This window comes from Canis lupus, chromosome 19 (genome assembly GCF_011100685.1).
Source record: "Canis lupus familiaris isolate Mischka breed German Shepherd chromosome 19, alternate assembly UU_Cfam_GSD_1.0, whole genome shotgun sequence".
In the NCBI taxonomy this organism is placed as follows: domain Eukaryota; kingdom Metazoa; phylum Chordata; class Mammalia; order Carnivora; family Canidae; genus Canis; species Canis lupus.
Genome location: NC_049240.1, coordinates 2,018,806 through 2,040,791, shown reverse-complemented (window position 1 = coordinate 2,040,791; position 21,986 = coordinate 2,018,806). Strand labels below are relative to the sequence as shown.

The following is a 21,986-nucleotide window of genomic DNA, read 5'->3' as shown; positions in this document are numbered from 1 at the left end:
TCGGTAACAGGGGGAATGATGTCAGCACATCTCATAAGTCACACTGGTTCATATGATATTTGTCACAGAATGTTAATATTTTGAGGCCATTGGGGGAAAAGTGGTCTCACAATTAAAACAAATCCTCAGTATTATACAAGTATTTTACAACACTGCTGAAAATCCTATAAATACTCTTTTTGGGGGGGCAAGAATCTGTTGGTTTAGTGAGTGCAAGAGCTACTAAACTTTAAATAATTTTTAAATAAATTATTTTAAGTATTTTGGGAAGCTAAGTGCAGAAGACATTCTCTCTGGTATTAAAAAAAATATTGATGGAGAAGTCTATCCCTGTATCATAGTTTTAGTTGTGATGAAATTGATCACTCACAAAATAAGAATAAGCCAGATAATCATAAAAAAAAAAACTTTATTTTAAAGGGAATATAAGGGAAGGGAGAAGAAATGTGTGGGAAATATCAGAAAGGGAGACAGAACATAAAGACTCCTAACTCTGGGAAACGAACTAGGGGTGGTGAAGGGGAGGAGGGCGGGGGGTGGGGGTGACTGGGTGACGGGCACTGAGGGGGGCACTTGACGGGATGAGCACTGGGTGTTATTCTGTATGTTGGTAAATTGAACACCAATAAAAAATAAATTTATTAAAAAAACTTTATTTTTTTAACCCATTGAAGACCTAATGTCTGAAAGTAACATAATCAATTAAAATATGAGAAATGCCAAGTGCTCTTAGGAGATATGGAATCCATGGATATTTTAATCTTCAGCAGAGCAGAAGAAAAAACTGCCATAAAAACGGTAGGAAGAAAACTGGTAATACTTATATGGATTTCTAAATGTTGAGTGTAGGTGAGAGTGTAGTTTGGAGACCGTCCAGGGTCCACAAATGACTCCGAACTACCCTGCTAAGCCCTTAACATAGGCCTTCACTGGGTACTCAGCAGAGGGATTGGTGGCAAGGCAGGAGACTGGAGAGACCCTTCTGCAGCGGAAGTGTCCCAGCATGTTGTAGTCTGAGGACAAAACAAGAGAACTGAGAAAAGCTCTCCCACACTCCAGGCCTTGTACTGGATATGAGACAGGAGCAGTCTACTTTGGAGGGTGGGGCAAGATAGCAAGACTCTTCTGAGGTACTCACATAGGAGCCTTCCCAGTTATGATGGCGAGAAGACGGACTTCACAGGAACTCCAAGCCTTCTACCAGGTGCCGAGGAACGGCAGTCAACCACTGGAGGAGGACTGAGGGCTGAGGGAAATCCCTCCCCTTGCTGTGTGGAGGCACAAGGGTGAAGGAGGAAACTAAGGGGAACCCCAGCATCCCAGGTCTGACACTAGAAGTCAGGCAGTGGCTCCTACCACAGATGAGGTTGGAAACAGACCTGCATGTAGATCAAACGGCTTCATACAAAGAGACCAAAGCAATTCAACACAGAAATTGAAATCTGTTCAGCGTAGTGCTTGAGGAACTGGATATTCACCTAGGAAAAAAGAACATCTCACATCATAAAGAAAAAATAACTTGTGATGGATTATACACTTACACCTAAAGCTAAAACATAAAACTTCTAGAAGATAACATAAGAGGACCTTCACAACTTTGATTTAAACAAAGCTTTCTTAGAGCAGATTCAGTAAGCAGTAACCATAAAAGTATCAATAAGTTCCACGTCAAAACTAAAATTTATGCTCATGAAAACTGATCATTAAGAAAATAAATAGGCAATTTGCAGATTGGAGAAAGTATTACTTGAACTGGGATCAAGAGTTGGACATTTAACCAACTGAGCAACACAGGTGCCCCTGGAGAAAGTATTCTTAATGCAAATATCCAACGAAGCATTTTCCCCCTAGAATATTTAAGAACTTTTACAACTTTTTAATAAAAAAGGCAAAAAATCCAATGTGTGAAAGATTTGACAGTTATGGCACCAGAGAAAACATATAAATGGTCAATAAATACATGACAAGGTACTTGATACCATTAATCACCCGGGAAATGCGATTCAAAACCACAATGAGGATATACTACCTACCATCTAGAATGGTTACACTGAATAAGATTGACAACAGCAAATGTTAGAAAGGATGTGAAGCAACTAGAACTCTTGTTATTGCTCCATGTGTGTTAAATAGCGTGATAACTTTGGAAAACAGTTTGGTAGTTTCTTATGAAGCCCAGCATATACTTATCAACAATCGTACTCTTTTTTTTTTATCTTTGAAAATAATTTTTAATATGTCTCTGAACCTGCAGTGTGATAATTTTTTCATAATAGCTTAACCTGGAAACAAGCTGTCCACCAACAGGAGAATAGTTCAACAAGACGTGGTATAGACGTGCAATTAAACACTACTACGTAAAAGAAAGTACAACTTGCTGAAACAAGCAACAATATGGGCAAATCTAGAGATTCATCATTATAAAATTCACCAAGACCATTATGCTAAAATGAAAGAAGAGAGACTCAACACAGTGTTTATGACAAGAATCTATGCACGAATCTGTGCACGAATGTATGCACAGATTAAGATTTTGATATTTCTAGCAGCAATGTCCACAATAGCCAAACTGTGGAAGAAGCCTCGGTGTCCATCGAAAGATGATGGATAGAGAAGCTGTGGTCTCTGTATACAATGGAATATTCCTCAGCCATTAGAAACGACAAATACTCACCATTTGCTTTGACGTGGATGGAACTGGAGGGTATGATGCTGAGTGAAATAAGTCAATCGGAGAAGGACAAACATTATATGGTCTCATTCATTTGGGGAATATAAACAATAGCGAAAGGGAATAGAGGGGAAGGGAGGAAAAAAATTAGTGGGAAATATCAGAAAGGGAGACAGACCATGAGAGACTCCTAACTCTGGGAAACGATCTAGGGGTGGTGGAAGGGGAGGTGGGCGGGAGGTGGGGGTGACTGGGTGACGGGCACTGAGGGGGGCACTTGACGGGATGAGCACTGGGTGTTATTCTATATGTTGGCAAATTGAACACCAGTAAAAAATAAATTTACAAAAAAAAAGATTTTGATATTTCTCTGTATGTAAGCTATATTCAACAGCAACAACACATTTTTTTTTAAAGTTTTCCAACTTATTTTTTATCAAATAGACATGACCTGCTACATTCCCTCCTCTATGGAGTTAACTTAACGTAGCCAGATCTGAGTTATCTTTTAAAGAATTTTAAAGAATGTCTTTTCCATCCCCAAAGACTTTGGAGATTTAAATAATTCACGTTAACAGAAATGAACCAACTTTAAATTGAACCAAGCCCCCTTGGGGAGTGAAGTTCATTCACTAGCAGGTGTAGGGCAGCTCTCCACTGGGGGAGTCTCTGGGCATTACAAGAAACCTGACTAACGCATTCACTATCTCATGAAGCATGATTTCACAGTGCTGCGAATGTGTTAAACTTTTTCAGCCAGAGGACTTAGTGCCTAGTTTGCTGTGATAAACAATGGAATATTCCAAAATATTCAGCCAACATATGTTTACTAAGAACTCACAGAGGATATAACCCTACCCAGGGCTGCTTTGCAAACACCAATAGAGTGCTGAGACTAATTTGTTAACAGACACAACCATGTCATTTATCTAAGTCAGCGTTGTCCTTGCGAGTCCTTGGATCTAGTTTCCCATTTAATATTGTATGCTTTTTGCTTAAACTTTGAGTGCTAATTTCAAAAATCACATTAAAAAAAAAGAAAATCTGGCAAACACCGACTTACATTAAAAAAAGACACAGCTTAAAAAAAACAGGTGAAAACATACTTATGGATTTTTAAGAACACGATTAACTATATTCTTTATCCAAATATAGTTCCAAACTATACTTATTATTTTTAAGATTTTTTTATTTTTTATTTATTCATGATAGACATAGAGAGAGAGAGAGAGGCAGAGACACAGGCAGAGGGAGAAGCAGGCTCCACGCAGGGAGCTCAATGCAGGACTCGATCCCGGGACCCCAGGATCGCACCTTGGGCCAAAGGCAGGCGCCAAACCTCTGAGCCACCCAGGGATCCCCATATACTTATTATTTTTAAAAATAATAAAAATGATAAATCCAAAGATGGTCATTTGCTACTATTGAGAATATTTAAGAGCTCTATTTGTAGATCACGATATTATTTCTAAGAACTACATCTTTAATCTAATTAAATAAGTAGTTCCAAGGTGATTGGCCCTGTGGTCGGAACTAGACAAATAATATAAGGAATATACCACTTCTACCTACAACTGCTTCAACCCTCGAGAGACTCGGAACCACCCTATGATGATATAATTTCACAAGTCTGCACCAGAATTATGTGGAAGCTATGTGGTCGGTGAAGGAGTAAATAACTTCGTCTGGGACAGCTTCGCAGAGGCTGCAACAGAGACGGAGTGAGTTTGGTGGGCAAACAGGGCAGGGAAAGGATCCCTCGCAGTAAGGACAGCATATGTGACGGCACGAAGGCAAGGAACCAAGAAAGGTAAGAAAGACTCCAGAATGTCTGGAGCCCAGAGGTACAGAAGGGTAGGTCAGGTGTCAGATGATGAAAATGGTCTTACAGGATGGCTTAGGAGTTTCAGTTTTATCCTATATGAGGACAAGAAACAAAGATTCTTAAGCAGGGGATTGCCGCGTCCATATTCAGACACATCTCTCTACTGCCAGTGTCCAAGATGGACTTACAGTTCTCCTCGGCTTGACCAAATTTAGGCAGGTTTCTTTCTGTCTACAGACCACTGACCTCCTTTTTCGTAGAGCATTTACTTTAGAAAACTCGTAATTGCATTTTCTTTCTCCATCTCCTTGAAATGCATGTAAATCTACTTAAAAGCCTCTTGCTTCAAAAATCACATTAAAAAACTTAATTAAATTATTTTAATGAATTAAAAAATTAATTAATTTTAAAAAATTCTAAAGTCTTAGAATCCAGAGACTGTCTCTTTCAAGGAGCGTGTTGCCATCCCTTTGAGATGTAATCATCAATGAATGTTGCTCGCCTAGCTCCCAGTCTCTGTGGGAAGTAAGAGCCTAACTTCCATTAGGCTACTAGTTCCAAGTTGCAAAACCACCTCCTATGATGATGATGATGATAGGAGAAATTTTACTTTTTTTGGGGGGGTGAGGCCAATTAGCAAAAACAGGTGGCAGGCAGGTGGCAGGGTGACATATACTTCCTCCCATCCCAGTTCTTCAAAAATCTGCAGCCTTTTATTTTAGCAGAATTGTTTTCACTCTCTCCTTACTGAAATAGTCTTGAATAAAGTCTTCCTTTCCTGCTACTTTTGTCTTGTGCAGTTTTTTTTACTTTGACATCAGTTTGGACAATGGTTTTATAAATAATAGATAAGGGGGAGGAGACACTGGGTGCAGGTCATTAATTATGAATCTGTGAAGATTATCCAGGCAGAGCCATTGAGACTCCACTAAGAAATTAGCAGAGGGAGAGACAGAAATCAGAAATATTTAGAGGGTAGATAGAGTCTATAGAACTTGGGGACCATGGACTTGTAAAGATGTGGTTGGAGAATGATTCTCAGAAAACATGAGTGGAGGATTGAACTTCTGACTGGGTGGGTGGTACTAAAACCCACTGGTGGAGAGAATAAAAAAACACACTTATGAAAATAGGGCTGGGTAACTACGTTTTTCTCCTACTAACGTTCTGGGCTGATATTTGGAGGCCTGCCCAATGTCTACACCAGAGTTTCCCTGCATCTAGTCAAAGTACAATCCATAGAAGAAAGAATGAGGTTGCAGGTAATGCTGGCCCACCTCATCCCGAGAAAAATGGAAGTTCTTTCTTTCAGAGTTGCCCAGAAGTTCTTGTAAACATGTTGCTGGCGGATGAGACACATTAGGGGATAAGCAACTTGCACCTCATCTCTGCATTGATCAAGACAATCCCATCACTTCCATCATTTGATTAGATTTAACGCTGGAACCAAAAGTCCATTGGTGAGATATTGGCAAATAATAGCATTGAACAGATTCGGATTTCTGCATATTTTCAACCAGAACATAAAACTCTGTCTCCAGGGCCATTCTCTACATTTCATCAACAGACGGTGTCACAGTTGATTGCTGCGCTCTTGTCCCAGCATATAAAATCTAAAGCAGCTATCCAAGGGTGCATTAAATATAAAATGCCTGAGTCATTCTGTCTTACACAGAAACATATGGGGATCTTTGCTTCCTAATAAAGAAAACAATGGGGGTGGAAGCAGTCACCCCGGGATTAATCTGAATCACAAAGCTTCCAGACTCAGCAAACAGCTTGAAATGTGCAACAGTTTTAGGCTGTTAACTTTCAAGTATAATGGAAATTTGGAGGGGCAGTATTTATTTCCCCCCAAATTTCCAATAAACTCAATTCCTTTTTGGCCCAAGAAGCCCATATGAGCTCCTCAGCTGAATATTAAGCTTCTTTAGACAATACCTTATTAATCACGTCCTGTGCACACTTTATTTCTCTGAAAACCAATCCCAGTCTACGCCTACATTTTAGCCATCCTCCCACCAAGGAAAATCCAGAATGAATATGCTTGATCTCATCTTCCCATTTGAAACTCTTGAGTCAACTTGAAGTGGGTGAGGCTCAATCAACTGGACTGGACTGTACTTGGAATAGGGACAGGAGTTTGAGAACAGAGCAAGTGCTTTGAAACTGGGGTGGTTCTTAAATTCCAGAGGTCCTGTCTCTGTCTTAGAGACGTTGGACTGGTGGCATCGGATTCACAGAATTTGATTGTAGCAGCTGCATGACGAGCTATGCTGCTCCCACTTGGAAAAAATGTAGAGAAGAGAAAGAATGCTTTTGCCCTTCCCGATGTAAACCCACAGGAGCTTATCCTCTATGAACGTTGAGCCAGCTCAGTGCTGATCCTCTAGGTCCGAGCACGGAGCTGCTTTGTACGTGTTGATCTTCTTTCCTTCCTTGCTTCCTTCCTATTGTCTACCCTTTCCTCTAGCCTTCCTTCCCGAGGGTGAGAGACTAGTAAGGTGTCTACTGATGCTTGAGGCTGGTGCCAGGTTACTGAGGCCCTTAAATACTTGCAACTGGGGCGTCTGGGTGGCTCAGTCAGTCAAGCTCCTGCCTTCAGCTCAGATCATGATCCCAAGACCCTGGGATCAAGCCCCATGTCGGGCTCTGCTCAGTGGGAAGCCCGCTTCTCCCTCTCCCTCTGCCACTCCCCTTGCTTGTGCTTGCTCTTTCTCTGCCAAATAATAAAAACTCTTTTAAAAAATAAAATAGTTGCAACCTAATTGTCTAAGAAACTCATTTCTTTTTTTTAATTTTTATTTATTTATGATAGAGAAATAGAGAGAGAGAGAGAGAGGCAGAGACATAGGCAGAGGGAGAAGCAGGCTCCATGCACCGGGAGCCTGACGTGGGATTTGATCCCGGGTCTCCAGGATCGCGCCCTGGGCCAAAGGCAGGCGCTAAACCGCTGCGCCACCCAGGGATCCCAGAAACTCATTTCTTACTAAAATCAAGATAAAACTTTAAGGCTTCTTGTAGAAATTGTCGACCTTTGAAGGACTAGACATAAATTGCATTGAGGGTGTTGTTTACTACGTTCTAGTTCTAATGTACTTGGGGGCAGTTTATTTTCATGTCAGTAGTCATATAGCCAGTGCCCTCCAGTGAAATAGAAAATTCTTATTCCTGTATTGGCTGTTCAGTATCATAACTCAAAATAATAGAACTGCAAACAATTGAATCTCAGGAACATAGTTACATAGAAAGAATGTGCAATTCTAAGTTGGCGTATGGAAATGTTGGCTAAAATTGAAATAGTCACAACATACTATTTAATTGTCACTTGGGACCTGACTTAGAGCAGTTTTACTTTCCCCAAAGGCATATCCCTCTCCTTCTACACAGTTATCAACCACCTGCATTTTCTAGGGCATCCATGCCAGTTCTTGATGACTGTACCAACTGGTTAGCTCCATTAACGGGAATTCAAGGGATATTAGCACCAGAGATTCCAACTAAAAGCGATGGAAGGAAAGAACAAAAACCCTATGGATAATGGGCTTTTATGGGATGGATCTGATGCATCTTGCTGACCTAAAAATAGTTCCTTTTATGCATCTGAGGTTTACTATCCAGTCACCTAAAGCCTGTTTCTGTCTCCACTTCAACTTAGGTAAATGCCAAAGCACCTTCTTGAAGTAGGATATACAAACCACCAGTCTCTTGTGAATGACTTTAAAGGAGTGAAATGAATATTTTATAGCTTTCTTGGGCCTGTTAACCATCAGGGGAGCAAATTAATTGAATAGTTAGTGGATGTCAGCAAAGTACCAAGTCCATCTGCTTGACAGTCATACATGTTTGCTCTGGAGTGAAGAGTAAAATGACTTCTACCTAAATTAATGTTTTAAGAAGATACTTTAATAGTTTGCAGTGTAAAGTAATCACAGACCAATCTATGATAATGACGTGTGCATCTCTGTTAGCATAAGAAGCTTAACAATTGCCAAAACGTATTCCTCAGAGACTTTCATTTCTTAAAGGCATAGAAAATTCCAATAAATTATGAATCCCAATAAGAGAATTAATATTCATAATTATTCAGTCTCGTGTGTGTAAGTCACATTTTTCTGGGAAGGAGATTGAAATAAAGAGGGACAATACGCTAACCGGTATTTCCAAAACAGTACTTGTGTGTTTGAACCCCTGCAAAGCAATGGAAGTTTTATTTGCATGAAAAATAAACTATGATAAAAAATATTTTTAACTTCCAAATATAGATAGCCCAATCATTGCTGAAAGTTCCAAAGGACTTTTATGATACTCTATCACTATCAATGCAGATTTCACACTATTACTATAAGAAGGGAAAGCAATATTTTCTGTTTAAAAACGTAGCTTTTATTTAAGTGATTATTTTAAAGCCATGCGCTAATATTTGTGAGATTTTATAATTCTAAAGTCTTTAAGAAAATATTCTAGGTCAAAAAGGAGATTATGAATGTTTCCAGGAGCTAGCAACGTTCTCAGGGAAAGAGCTGAATGTGTAAAGGTGAGCATGGAATGCAAACTATTGCAATATGTTGGCAAATCAAACTCCAATAAAAAAGTATATATATTAAAAAAGCAATGCAAACTCTTGCAGACATTTTAAGTACAAGATAGAAAAGAGACTTTAGAAACAAACAATATTGTGGCTAGTCCGTAGGAAGGATAAAATAAGAAATTGTGCCGATCTAGTTATAAAAGTAATCATGGTTTTTTATACTGTAGAAATGTAGACAGATTATTACATGATAAGGACCTTTTCTGCTTCTTGTGTGGATTAAAAACAAAACAAGGGAAGATACGAATGAGAAAAGCATAGAGTATAAAAAATGTTCCTTTTCTGTACTATTTAAAAGGAAAAAAACAGGCAAAATAGAAAGTCCCCAATTTTTCCTTTGTCTCCTTCTCTCCTCTCTCCCTCCTTCCTTCCTTCTTCCTTCTCTTCCTTTCTCTCTCCCTTTCTTGCTTGCTTCCTTGCTTCCTTGCTCCCTCCAGATGCCCCCCTCATACTACTTAACCACCATACTGAAAGGTCTTTTGCAAAAATGGGTCTCGGAAAGTCCTGTTAGATCAGACATTGGAATGGGAGTGCCCTAATTATCCAGAGCAAGAGCCACAGACCCCGGAAACTCTCCAACTGTGAGTTTCACAGCATTTTATGAGGAAACTGACCCCAGCCAAACCCAAGACAAGGACGTGTCCTCCTCTTCTCCTCACCTTCTGAAGCTCCAACCTGCTTTGACTCAGTAGTTACCTATCTTCAGGGCTCTCTGATGCTTAACAGCTGAATAAAACCTTCAGCCTTGGTTCCAGTCACTTTTTTTTTTTTCCTGCAAGACTCCATTTGTGTCTCTAATAAATAGTAGTCAACGAAAAATTATAAAATTGCTGCCTGAAAGGAATTTGATACCAGAACTGCTCTGAATAATCAAAAAAGAATGTAAGATACAAACGTCTTTAAAATGTTTCGAACAGGGGCACCTGGTGGCACAGTCTCCTTAAGCGTTCAACTCTCGGTTTTGGCTCCGGTTGTGATCTCCGGATGGAGAGACTGAGCCCCACATGGGGCTCTAAGCTCAGCATGGAGTCTGCGTGGGATTCTCTCTCCCTTTTCCTCTGCCCCTCCCTCCGTGATTTCTGTCTCTCTAAAACAAATAAATAAATCTTTAAAAAGTTGTTTTGAATATAAATTAAAAGATTTAAGGAGTGTGGCTTTTCTTAAGCCTGAGGACATAAATTGAATAAATAAGCTCCCTAGTTGCATATAAACACACCCTAACTGTCATGTTTGACCCAATGTAAACAGTATTAAATGAAGAGTTTGTTTGTATAAAAGAACATGAGTGAGTGGAAAGACACAGTATGCTCTTACTCGGTTAATCGTACCTACAAGCACCAACTCAACTACGACAGCACCTTTCAACACCTGCCAGGTAACTCTATTTAGAAGCAACAAACCTAGTAAGAGATAGGGACTGTTATCAAACTACCCGAATATTTTTCTTCACTGTTGCTTGCTTAGAACATCCTCTAGACCTCTTCATTATAAAAACACTTAAGGTCTTTTAAAAATACAGGTGATTATTTAGAGTCATAGCACCATACTATTGGCACATTTATACCTTTCTGGTCCTTATTCCAAGGTTCTATGGAAGCTCTCAAGAGTCTGTGAAGAGCTTGGACACCTCTAGCGTAAATCTTCTGCTACGAATAAATTCCCTACTCCTCGTAAAAAAATGTGTATGTATAGTTTAGGCACTTAGATCTACTTTAATCAGTTTAATTGGCATTATCTAGAGAAATCAAAGGAAAATTACATTATATACCGAGACATATAGACTTAGGGATTCCTTTGGAAAGTAGCTATGATAACAAAGTTTGTCTGTGAATTCTGTTGTAAGTCACCATTGATTAAGCAATTCCAAAAGGCTACTTATAATTAAGGATTCCAATTTGGCTGTGCTCAAGGAGGCCCTGGAGAGTAAATAGGAAATGAAAGAACATCCAAATGAAATATACTTTATTAAGATATGGATTTCTTTCCCATTTGTAGGCTTACACTTCATTTATTTTAGAAAATTAAAGTTTTAACCTAATTTAGCTAAGATAGTGAACTACAAAGGACTAATAGAGATACATCCATGATCCACTACAAATTTTGGAAAAGCATTGGAGGCATTGATTCCATATCAAACCACACCAGGGCATCAGGAATGAAGATTTTTTTTTTTTATTGTGGTATTTTTGGTCTTGTCTGATTTATAGCAACATCCAAAGCTGTAAGAGGAAAGGGACATACATTGAGGGCCTATTCTGTTTCAGGCACTGCTACAAGGGATCTTTTTCTATAATCCTTAAGTAGCATTAAGAAATAGGCATTATATTCTTGAAAACATGATGCTCAGAAAGGCAAAATAACTCATCCCAGGTTAAAAAAAAAAAAAAGAAAAGGTTATAAAAATCAACATTAGAGGCCAAGTCTTTTATAAGTTAGGCATTTGTTTGACAATGGAAAAATCAGATATTGTGGCATGTGGATTTAAGATTCCCTGAGATTTTTAAGATCTTTGATTTAGCTGCCATTTGTGTGTGTGTGTGTGTGTGTGTAAAATTACTATGTGTGTAATTATAGTTAAACCATATAATTATATGTATGAAGATTATAATTCCTCCAAATGATAAAAAAATTATTTATGTCAAATCTGCAACAGCTAGTCCTGATTGTTGGGTGGTTCTCCTAACAATGACTCAGTCAAGCTTTTTACATCTCACTCTACCATCTTCAGCACTTGGCTTCTGTTGGTTCCTTCAGGATGGCAGAGGGAGAAAGAACATGAGATGTTTCCTTTGGTAAAAAAGTTGGGCCAGTTTTTATTAACCATTTTTAAGTGTGAAATTCACTGGTATTCATTATATTCACAATGTTTTGCAATCATCACTGCTATTTCCAAAAGATTTTTACACTTTTAAAGAGCTGTAAAAAAAAAAAAAAAAAAAAAAAAAAGCGCAACAACTCCACAACCAAAAAAAAAAAAATATGCAACAGACTATATGTTGGTCTCAAAGCCTGAAATATTTACCACCTGGTACTTTACATAAAACGTTTGCTGTTACTTGTTCTAGACGTTTGCTGTTACTTGTTCTAGACACAAGAAGCTGTCAAAGCAAATGCTCTTATGGCAGAAAGACTCCAAATGTCGGGATAAAATCTCTGTTCTATTTACCCTGTTTCTTCCTTCCTTCCTTTCTTTCTTTCTTTCTTTCTTTCTTTCTTTCTTTCTTTCTTTCTTTCTTTCTCTTTCTTTTTCTTCTTTATTTTTCTTTCTTCTTTCTTTCTTTAGCACTGTTACGGTCACAGCAAAATTGAAAGGAAAATATAGAGATTTCCCATATGCCTTCTCCCCCTCCCCAACATGTGCGACCTCCTCTGTTAGCAACATGTCCCACCTGAGCAGTACGTTTGTTACAATTGATGAACCTACACCAACTCTTCATAAATCCCCCATATCTGTAGTTTACCATCACGTGGGTTTGGACAAATATATAATGGTATGAATCCACCACGGCAGTGATACACAGTATTAGCATACATGGCAAAATACAGAGCATTGTCACTGCCCTTACAATCGTCTGTACTACCCTCACCAGGCCCTGCCAAGTAATTATCCTTTTCTAGAGTGTTATATAGCTAAAATCATACAGTCTGTAGTCTTTTCAGATCGGCTTCTTTCACTTAACGATATGCATTTAAGTTTCCTCCATGTCTTTTCATGGCTTTTCAAGCTCATCTCTTTTCTCACTGAGGAATGTTCCACCGTCTGGATGTACTGCAGTTTATTTACCACGTCACCTACTGAAGGACAGCTTGGTTGCTTCCAAAGTTTGGCAATAATGAATAAAACTGCTATAAACATGGACATACGTTTTCACCTCCTTGAGTAACTACTGAGGAGCACAATTGCCAGGTCACACGGTAAGGGCATGATATGTATTGTATTGCAAGAAACTGGCAAACTATCTTCCAGAGTGGCTGAACCATTTTGCATTTCCACCACCAATGAATAAGAGTTCTTATTGTTCCACATCCTGGCCAACATTTGGTGTTGTCTGTGTTTCAAATTTTGGTCATCCTAATAGACGTGTAGTGACAATCTTGTTTTAATTTGCATTTCCCTGATGACATTGGATGTGGAACATCTTTCATATGCTATTTGCCGTTTGTATCTTTGTTGACAAGGTGTCTGTCAAGGTTTTTGGCTAATTTTTTAACCAGGTTGTTTGATTTCAATTGTTGAGGATTTATTTTAATTCCAATATAATTAACCTAACAGTGTTTTTCAGTTTCAGGTATACAATATATTGATTAAATGCTTCTATATATTACTCAGTGCTCATCGTGGTAAGTGCATTCTTTAATCCCCATCACCTATGTCTCCCATCACTCCATCCGCCTCCCCTCTGGCGACCATCAGTTTGTTCTCTATAGTTAGGGGTCTGTGTCTTTGCTGCTCTCTTTTCCCGCTTGTTCATTTGTTTTATTTTTTTAAATTCCACATGTGAGTGAAATCATATATTTCTCTTCCTTTGACTAACTTATTTTGCTTAGCATTATATTCTCTGGCTCCATCCATGTCATTGCAAATGCCAAAATTTCATTCTTTTTGTGGCTGAATAATATTCCATTATGTATATCATTTTTATTAAAATATGTATTATATTTAATAAATATATTTAAATTTTATAATATAAATTTTTATATAAAATATATTTAAGGGATGCCTGGGTGGCTCAGTGGTTGAGCGTCTGCCTTCAGCTCAGGGCGTGATCCCGGGGTCCTGGGATTGAGTCCCGCATGGGGCTCCCCGCGAGGAGCCTGCATCTCCCTCTGCCTGTGTCTCTGCCTCTCTCTCTGTGTTTCTCTCATGAATAAATAAATAAATCTTTTAAAAATATATATTTAATATAATATTTATAAAAACATAAATATTATATGTTATATTTATAAAAATGTATTTTTTTCCTTATCCATTCATCCTTTTATGGACACTTGGGTTTCTTCTATAATTTGGCTATAGTAGATAATGTTGCTGTAAACATCAGGGCACATGTATCCCTTTGAATTGTCAATTGTGGAGTTTTAAGAGTCAAGTATTTTGGATTATAACCTGTATAAGACGTATCTTTTGCAAATATTTTCCCCCAGTCTGTGACTTGTCTTCTCATTCTTTTGACATTGTCTTTGTAGAGAAGAAGCTTTAAATTTTAACAAAGACCACTTATCAATTATTTCTTTCATGGATTGTGTCTTTGGTGTTGTACCTAATAAGTCATCACCATACCTAAGATCATCTAAGTTTTCTTTTATGTTTTCTTCTAGGAATTTTATAATTTTGCATTGTATACTTTTTATATTTAGGTTGATGATCCATTTTGAGTTAATTTTTGTGACAGACACTTTCATCTTTTGTGTGGGCTCTGTGTCTAGATTCATTCTTTGTCAATGATCTTCTTTAATATTGTGTTGGCTACTCTGGGCCTTTCGACTTTTCAAAAAAACTTCAGAATTGCTGTGTCAATATTCACAAAATAACTTACTTGTATTTTGATTGGAATTTCATTGAATTTATAGATCAAGTTGGGAAGAACTGTCATTTGACAATACTGAGTGTCCCTATCCAGGGACATAGAGTATATCCATTTTTTTAGTTCTTTTACTTCATTCATCAGAGTTTTATAGTTTTTCCCATAAATATTGTCTACATATGGTGTTAGATTTATGCTTCAGTATTTCATTCTTGGGGTGTTAATGTAAATTGCATTTTTTTAATGTCAAATTATGCTTGTTTATTGCTGGTGTATAGGAAAGCAATTGACTTTTGTGTATTTTATATTTTGTTTATATATATATTTTATACAATGGCCTTGTATCCTACAACCTCAATATACATATTTATTAGACCCAGAAATTTTTGTCATTTCTTTCAGACTTTCTCTATAAATAATCATGTCACCTACAAATAAAGACAGTTTTATTTCTTCCTTCCCCAACTACGTCCCTTTATTTCCTTTTCTTCTCTTATTGCATTAGCTAGAATTTCTAGTATGGTGTTGTAAAGGAATGGTGAAAGGGAACATCCTTGCTTTGTACCTGATCTTAATTGAAAAGTTTTAGGTTTCTCACAATTTAGTATGTTAGCTTTTTCTATATCACACAAGTTTTCTTTATCACATGAATTTTTTTAGCCATTAGGATTAAAAGAGGTTCACACAACCTCCTCTCATATTCCACGGGCTAGAAAATAGTTTATGGGAATATCAGACTGGGATCTGGAAAAAAGTCATCCTTCGATGTTCCTAGGAATATGAGAAAATAGATTTATTAAATAACATGCATTTATTGAATAACATGTACTTAAATAATTCAAAGAAACATTTTCCATTTGAGTTGCACAGGTTACTGCCAAAATGGTGCCAAATATACATAAAATGTTAACGAAGGACAAAAAAAGGTTGAGAGGAAAAAGAATGCTATGTTAGCTTCAGAAGAAAACAAAAAACAAAAGCAATGAGCTTTAGTGTCAGCTCTGACATGTACAGTCTATAGCATCTCTCTCAAACAGAACTGTCAATGGGAATTGTAACAACTCTCCCTCATAAATTGCAAAGTAAATATAGATGAAGAGATTTAGTAAAATGTAAGCTTTTTCTTAACCTGCTTATTATCCATATTGCTGATAGGAAATCATTTCCTAAAGGAAAAGTATTATGTTACTCCATGCTTAAAACCTTTCACTGGTTCTTTACTACTTATAGACTATAGTATTGTAGCTTATAGATAGTCTTCAATTCTATAGGATTAATTCTAAATTCTTTAGTATTTAACATAAGACCTTATAATATGGTTCAAGTAATGTGTTTAGGAAAATTTTCTTCTGTTTTTCTCTGATCAACTTATTTCCTCTTTTTTGTGTGTGGTTTTTTCTTCTTCTAGAATACTTACTAAAATTGGATCTTGGCATAACAGCATACGTCTTCTGTCCCTAATGTTCGTTTCTCAGATGTCAGGTAGTGAAAATTTCCTTCTAATTCTCTAGGATATTTTTGACCTTGTCTTCTAATCTAGTATCTTCCAACTGTTCTATTTTAGCAATGTTATTTTTAATTTTTGTATATGTTGTAATATTTTCTCAAATTTCTTTCAGGATAATAATTAGAAGATTTAAGTTGTCTTTCCTGCATTATGTGTGGATCCTCTCTTTATCTTTTCTTTCATGACACTGTTTTCCTTATATATCTACTTATTCTTGGTTGTCCTTTCATATTTAAGAATTGTGGGCTACACTTATTCTCTTGATAGATACTTGGGGCTTTTTTCATTGTCATATGGGTATTTTGGTTTCCCCATTTTTTCATCCCTTTAAATGGGAAGAATTTCTTGGGACATTTGTGTACCTTCCTTATTTGATGGTTCACTTCATTTTGGAGTACTTAGACAACAATCTAACTGGTAAGCTTCAATTAGAATAGCTTAATACTGAAGGGGATTATATTAATACCAGACATCTTAGTTCCCCACCTCCAATCCATTTATTTAATTTCTTTATTTAATTTTCTTTTAACACTCCTAGGATTAGTACAATATCAGCACAAATATTTCATAGCTAGATTTTCAATCAATTCCTATTTTAAAATATACATAAGTTTACAAAGTCTCATGATAGTAGACATCTTAAAAACATTTTTAATATCTTTCTAAGATATTTAGAACAGCCAAAATTGTTAAGGAACGGAGGATTTGAATAATATAACCGATGAGCTATATCAATAATTTTTTTCTTCTTCCTGGAATGTTCTTCCCCAAGATCTCCACAAGGTCAATCAATAACTGCATACAAGTCTCTTCTCAATGTCTGAGTTGAAGAAAACTTGCCCTGGCTACCTTATTGAGTCTCGCACCTCTGCTACTCTCCATTCCCTTACATTGCTTTATTTTTTTTTTCATAGACATTATCACTAAAAATACCTTTATTTATTTATGGGCTGATTCCTCCAGCAAAGTGTCAATTATATTGAGGGCAAAGATTGGTCAGTTTTGTTGACTCTTCTGTCCTCGTAGCCTATGACAGAGATATGACAGTACATAGTACTGTATGACAGTACATTATCCTACTATGAATATCTGTAGGATAAACTGATACAAAGAAACTAAACTTCCCCTTAACCCCAGAAAAAGGGAAACCTTTTCAGCATAGTCAGTTTAAATACAAGTAACAATTACAAAAGTTGTTTAGGTATTAGGTAGAGTGATATTTATAACTTGTAAAAACCATGCCGTATGGTTCATAATTAATAACACAAAATAATATAAATAAGGAATTAATAAGTTGAAGGTGGGCCCCAAAATGTAAACAATGTCTTAAAAAACAAAACCCTTTTAATTCACTGCTGGGTTAAAAAGTTATTAAAATACTATTTTAAATTAACTACATATCAAAACCAATGGAAACTTCTTTCCATTGTAAGAAAGAAAACTTTCTCTGAGTAAGAATCATGCTCCTAAATACATTCACCAAGTTGAAAAACCTGACAATAAATACATTGAATCTCAAAAAAACTAAAAAAAAAGAGCAGAAAAATGACCACCTTCTTCCAAATAGAACAAATCATAAGATTAATAAGGTAAAGATTTCCTTACTTTCAGCTAAGGAAATAGAAAACTAAGTTATTGTGACAAACTTTATGCTGCTTACAAGCACAAGTACTGAATAAACTATTTAAGAATCTTCTTGAAAAGCATAAAAAAATTGACAAAACCGAGTAAGAAAATAACTGAACAAAGTGGGAGGAAACAAGGCAGGGATTCCAGAAAGATAGAGACCCCAGAAGTCATTTTGCCTTAAGAACGTTGGCCATTCCAAACAATTTAATCATTTTGTTTAGCTCTGTGAGTATAAAGGAGGCTAAATGGTGGTCAAAGTCTAGGGTCTGCTCAAGATGGGAAGTGTACAGATGCCTGGGTGGCCCAGTGGTTGAGCGCCTGCCTTTGGCTCAGGGATCTTGGGGCCCTGGGGTCCTGGGGTCCTGAGATTGAGTCCCGTATTGGGCTCCTGTGGGGAGCCTGCTTCTCCCTCTGCCTGCGTCTCTGCCTCTCTCTGTGTTTCTTATGAATGAATAAATAAATCTTAAAGAAAAAAAAAAAGACAGGGAGCGTAGTGTATGTTCTAGTAGAGATGTTCCCCACAATAGATTGTTACAGAGAAAAAATATACAAAACAGACCTCAAAAGTAAGTCAATAATCCTACTCTGTGGGGAAGGGAACACTCAAACCTTAAAGTTGGTTTATGATTGCTCTGGACTAGTAGGACCTCCAGTGCACCTTGTGGAAATCGTCTTCAGATAAGGCCTCCTTTTCCTAGTCTTCAAACAATTTCCCCATATAATTTTTGAAGTACACTGAGCAGAACAAAGTCAGAGATATCGCAGCACTACAGAGCAGAAGACAGCATGACCAAGAGCCAACAGACAAATAGAATGGAAAATATTTGTAGCATACAGAAAAGACAAGAAGTTAAGGCTTAGAATATAAACTTACAAACTAATAAGGAAAAGATATTTTCTAAACAAGAGGAAGAAAAATACTGTAAATAAGTCACTCATAGAATGATACCAAAGTCTAAATATAAGCATGTAAAAAGTATTCAATATTAATTGTAATTATGAAAATGCAAAATAAAACACAATTTTTTTTTCTTCATGATCCTGGGAAAAGTCTTCATTAAAGGTAGATGGATAAAAGCGTTGGGAAAATTAGCATTTTCAGACACTACTTGTGGTGATGAGTATCGTATTAAAATTGTATTTGCCATTACTTCTCAAAATATAAAGTGTATGTATGTACATATCATCTGACAACAGTTTCATTTTAAACAATGTATTCTGTATATACTTATACCAAAAATGCCAAGGTAATTATATAAATGCACTTTGTATTATTTTACATAAAAGAGGAAACTAGAAAACCCCAGATGTCCATCAATAAGAGAATAGTGAAATATTTCATCAGAAATCTGTTCAATTATGTTGAACAGCCATAAGAATGAAGCAGATCTGAAGGTCTTGATATGCAAGGAAATCAAAGCTCCTCTAATACGAAAAAAAAAGTGATGAGCAAACCAGAAATCGATGATCGTGTGATATAAAAATATGCCTACAATTTTGAGCTATGGTATATATTGTTTTAGGGATACATACATGAAACTTTACTGTGATCATCTTTGAGGAGAAGAAACAGGATTCTGAGTGGGAAGAAAGACTTTTACTTATTGTTTTATACTGTTGTGGTTGGTTTTAATTAAAACGATTTATTCTAAACCATCATTTTAAATGTTTAAAATTCATTTATTTCTTAAATTACTCATTCGGTAATTCAGCACACAATTTTAAATAAAGTTTAAAGTAATTTTATTTATTTAAAACCATTATTTAAAATAATTAAACCTTAATGAAATAATGGTTGAGGATTTGTCTTTCACACCATCTTCCTGACGTTTTTTTCCTCCCTCTTCCCCCTTTTTGCTGAAGCACTCCACAGTTTCTCAATGATGGCTTTCCCAGCAGTTCCCAGTAAGGAGGTCAGGCTCCACCCTGCCTAGGCCCATCAAGATGACCCAACCCAGTGTCTCTCCCTGCTTGTGCTCCTGAGGGCAGTGATACAAGAGGTCAGAGCCTGCAATGGCTCTTGAACATCCTTCTTCCGCAGCAAACTTCTGGGCACTGCATTTATTAGAAATCCCAGGTTAGCAAAAGGCTTGTTTTCCCTCAGGAAACAATAGCAGAGTTTTTCAGTTGTTGAGCCGATGGAAGGGACACAGTCTGCTCATTCAGAATTTTTGTATTCTCTCCAACTACTATGTTTTCAGTCTGTTCTCCATTAATTATTACTGGCTCCTCATTTGAATTTTATCTCGTTTTTGTTTTTGTTTTTTGAGGTCATATTTTCCTTCCTTTAATCAGGAAAACCACACAAATGTTCCTAAACTGAACTAGATCCTAATTTTTGTGATTTATGAGAAATTAACTAAGATGTCTCATTTTAGATTTTTTTTTTAATGTGAAGTTTTTTTTTTTTTTTCCCTTCTAAAATCTACTGTTGCAAATTCAGGGTTTATCTTTGTTCTGACTGAGTGAAGTCATATGGTGACTATAATTTGAGTTAATTCCAGTAAGCAAGAAAAAGATTACCATATACCCAAATCAGCAATCTGGTCCTGTGTTACAGCTCGTCCCCACCAAATAACCCCCTTTTCAGCCTTATGCCTCTGGGTGTGGTGTTCTGATTTCACTGTCACCGCTTATAGCATTGGGCTCCAGTGGTGCAAAAACATTTTCCCAAATGATTCCCAAACTCAATCCATCCTTCAGTAATTACATTTGTAGATAATGGAAAAGAAACCATTAACGCAGACTGCTTTTAAATCATAATTAATTGCACATGCAAATGCACTGCTAAATTTGGATGCTCAATTAGACAGCTAATTGCACTGAAAATGAAAGTGTGCCCTTAAATTAACGACCATGAGCCGTGGCCCACCTGTGTGCATCCTTGCACTTAAGCAAGTCTCCTTTCTTGATACAATGGCAGGTATGGAAAGGGGAAAAAAAAATACCACCTGCAGAAAGTGGAAGATGTGGCCAATCATAATTGTCACCCAATTTACATCCATAATAAAGATGGTCTATTTTAAATCGGCTCTTAAGAAGATGAGGCACCCTGGGGATTCGATGAGTTTAAGGGCTCTCTAAAAACATTTTACTCATGGAGGAAATGCTGTGCTTATACAATAGTTCATTCTTTGAAAATGTAGGAGACGTTTTCCCATGAGCCTTTAATCAATTCTTGTAACATTTAGTATCTTGAAGCTCTGAGATAAGGAACAAATAGTGGAATTGGAACATTTAAATGATCATAACCCAAATTATTACTAATAGATAAATTGTCTTATATTTGCATAGCAATGACAGTGTAATATTTTAACATATATTTGCTCATCTCATCATCACTCCGTGAGATACGTAGAAAATTATCCACACATTATGAGCTGGAAACTACAATTCGCACAAGGGTTTGTCCTAGAAAGTCAATAGCAGAAAAGAAACTATTTCATTTTAAAACTCGGCCTGACAGTCTTTCACGAAACCAGCAGTGAGTGTTAGAAATATACTTTGCCAAGTCAGTGAGCCTGACATCTCTAGCAGTCTAAAATAATACTGAAAATTTCTAGATGAATTTGAAATTAAATAAGAGAACATCTTAAGAGCAAAAGGAGAGTGTTCAGAAGAGTAATGTACCCCCCCTCCCAGCAGATGCGCATGTGCAGTCCCTGAACCTGTGAGTATATTAGGTTACGTCAAAAAGGGGAATTAAGGTTGCTAATCAGCTCATCTTAATTCAGGACCTTAAAATAGGTCCTGAATTACATGGGCAGCTCCAAAGTAATCACAAGAGTCCTTAAAAGTGGAGGAGGGAGAAGAAAGAAGAGTCAGAGGGGGAGAGCCTAGGGGGAAAAGTCCCAGATGGATGCAGCATTATTGGTTTTGAAGGTGGGGAAAGGAAGTTATGAGCCAAGGAATATGGGCAACGTCTAGGAGCTGCGACGGCAAGGACGGCAGCTCTTCCCTGGAGCCACCAGAGAGGAGCTTGGGCCTGCAGGCACCCTGATGCCACCCCAGAGAGATCTGTGTCACCCTCCTGCCCCCCAGACTTGTAAGATGTATGTCTGTGCTGTTTTATGCCACTTAGTTTGGGGCAATTAGTCACAGCAGCAAACCAGACACTAATACAAATTGTTTCTAGAATGTACACGGCTGAACTGGAAACGATGTTTGTAGGAAAAAAATGATAGATGTCTCCTGAATATTGTGACTGTGTCAGGATGATCTAACTACACACGGCATTT

At 37.1% G+C, this 21,986-nt stretch overlaps 1 long non-coding RNA gene across 1 annotated transcript in view; it reads right to left on the bottom strand.

Moving 5' to 3' along the window:
* Window positions 1-654: 654 nt before the first annotated feature.
* Window positions 655-21,986, bottom strand: part of LOC111091039 — a 33,225-nt gene continuing 11,893 nt past the window's right edge. Inside the window, exons 3-5 of the long non-coding RNA XR_005373740.1 lie at window positions 1,380-1,478; window positions 1,139-1,268; window positions 655-1,013 (exon numbers count right to left, since the gene is read on the bottom strand). This is a non-coding gene — a long non-coding RNA (uncharacterized LOC111091039). The remainder of the gene's footprint in view (window positions 1,014-1,138; window positions 1,269-1,379; window positions 1,479-21,986) is intronic.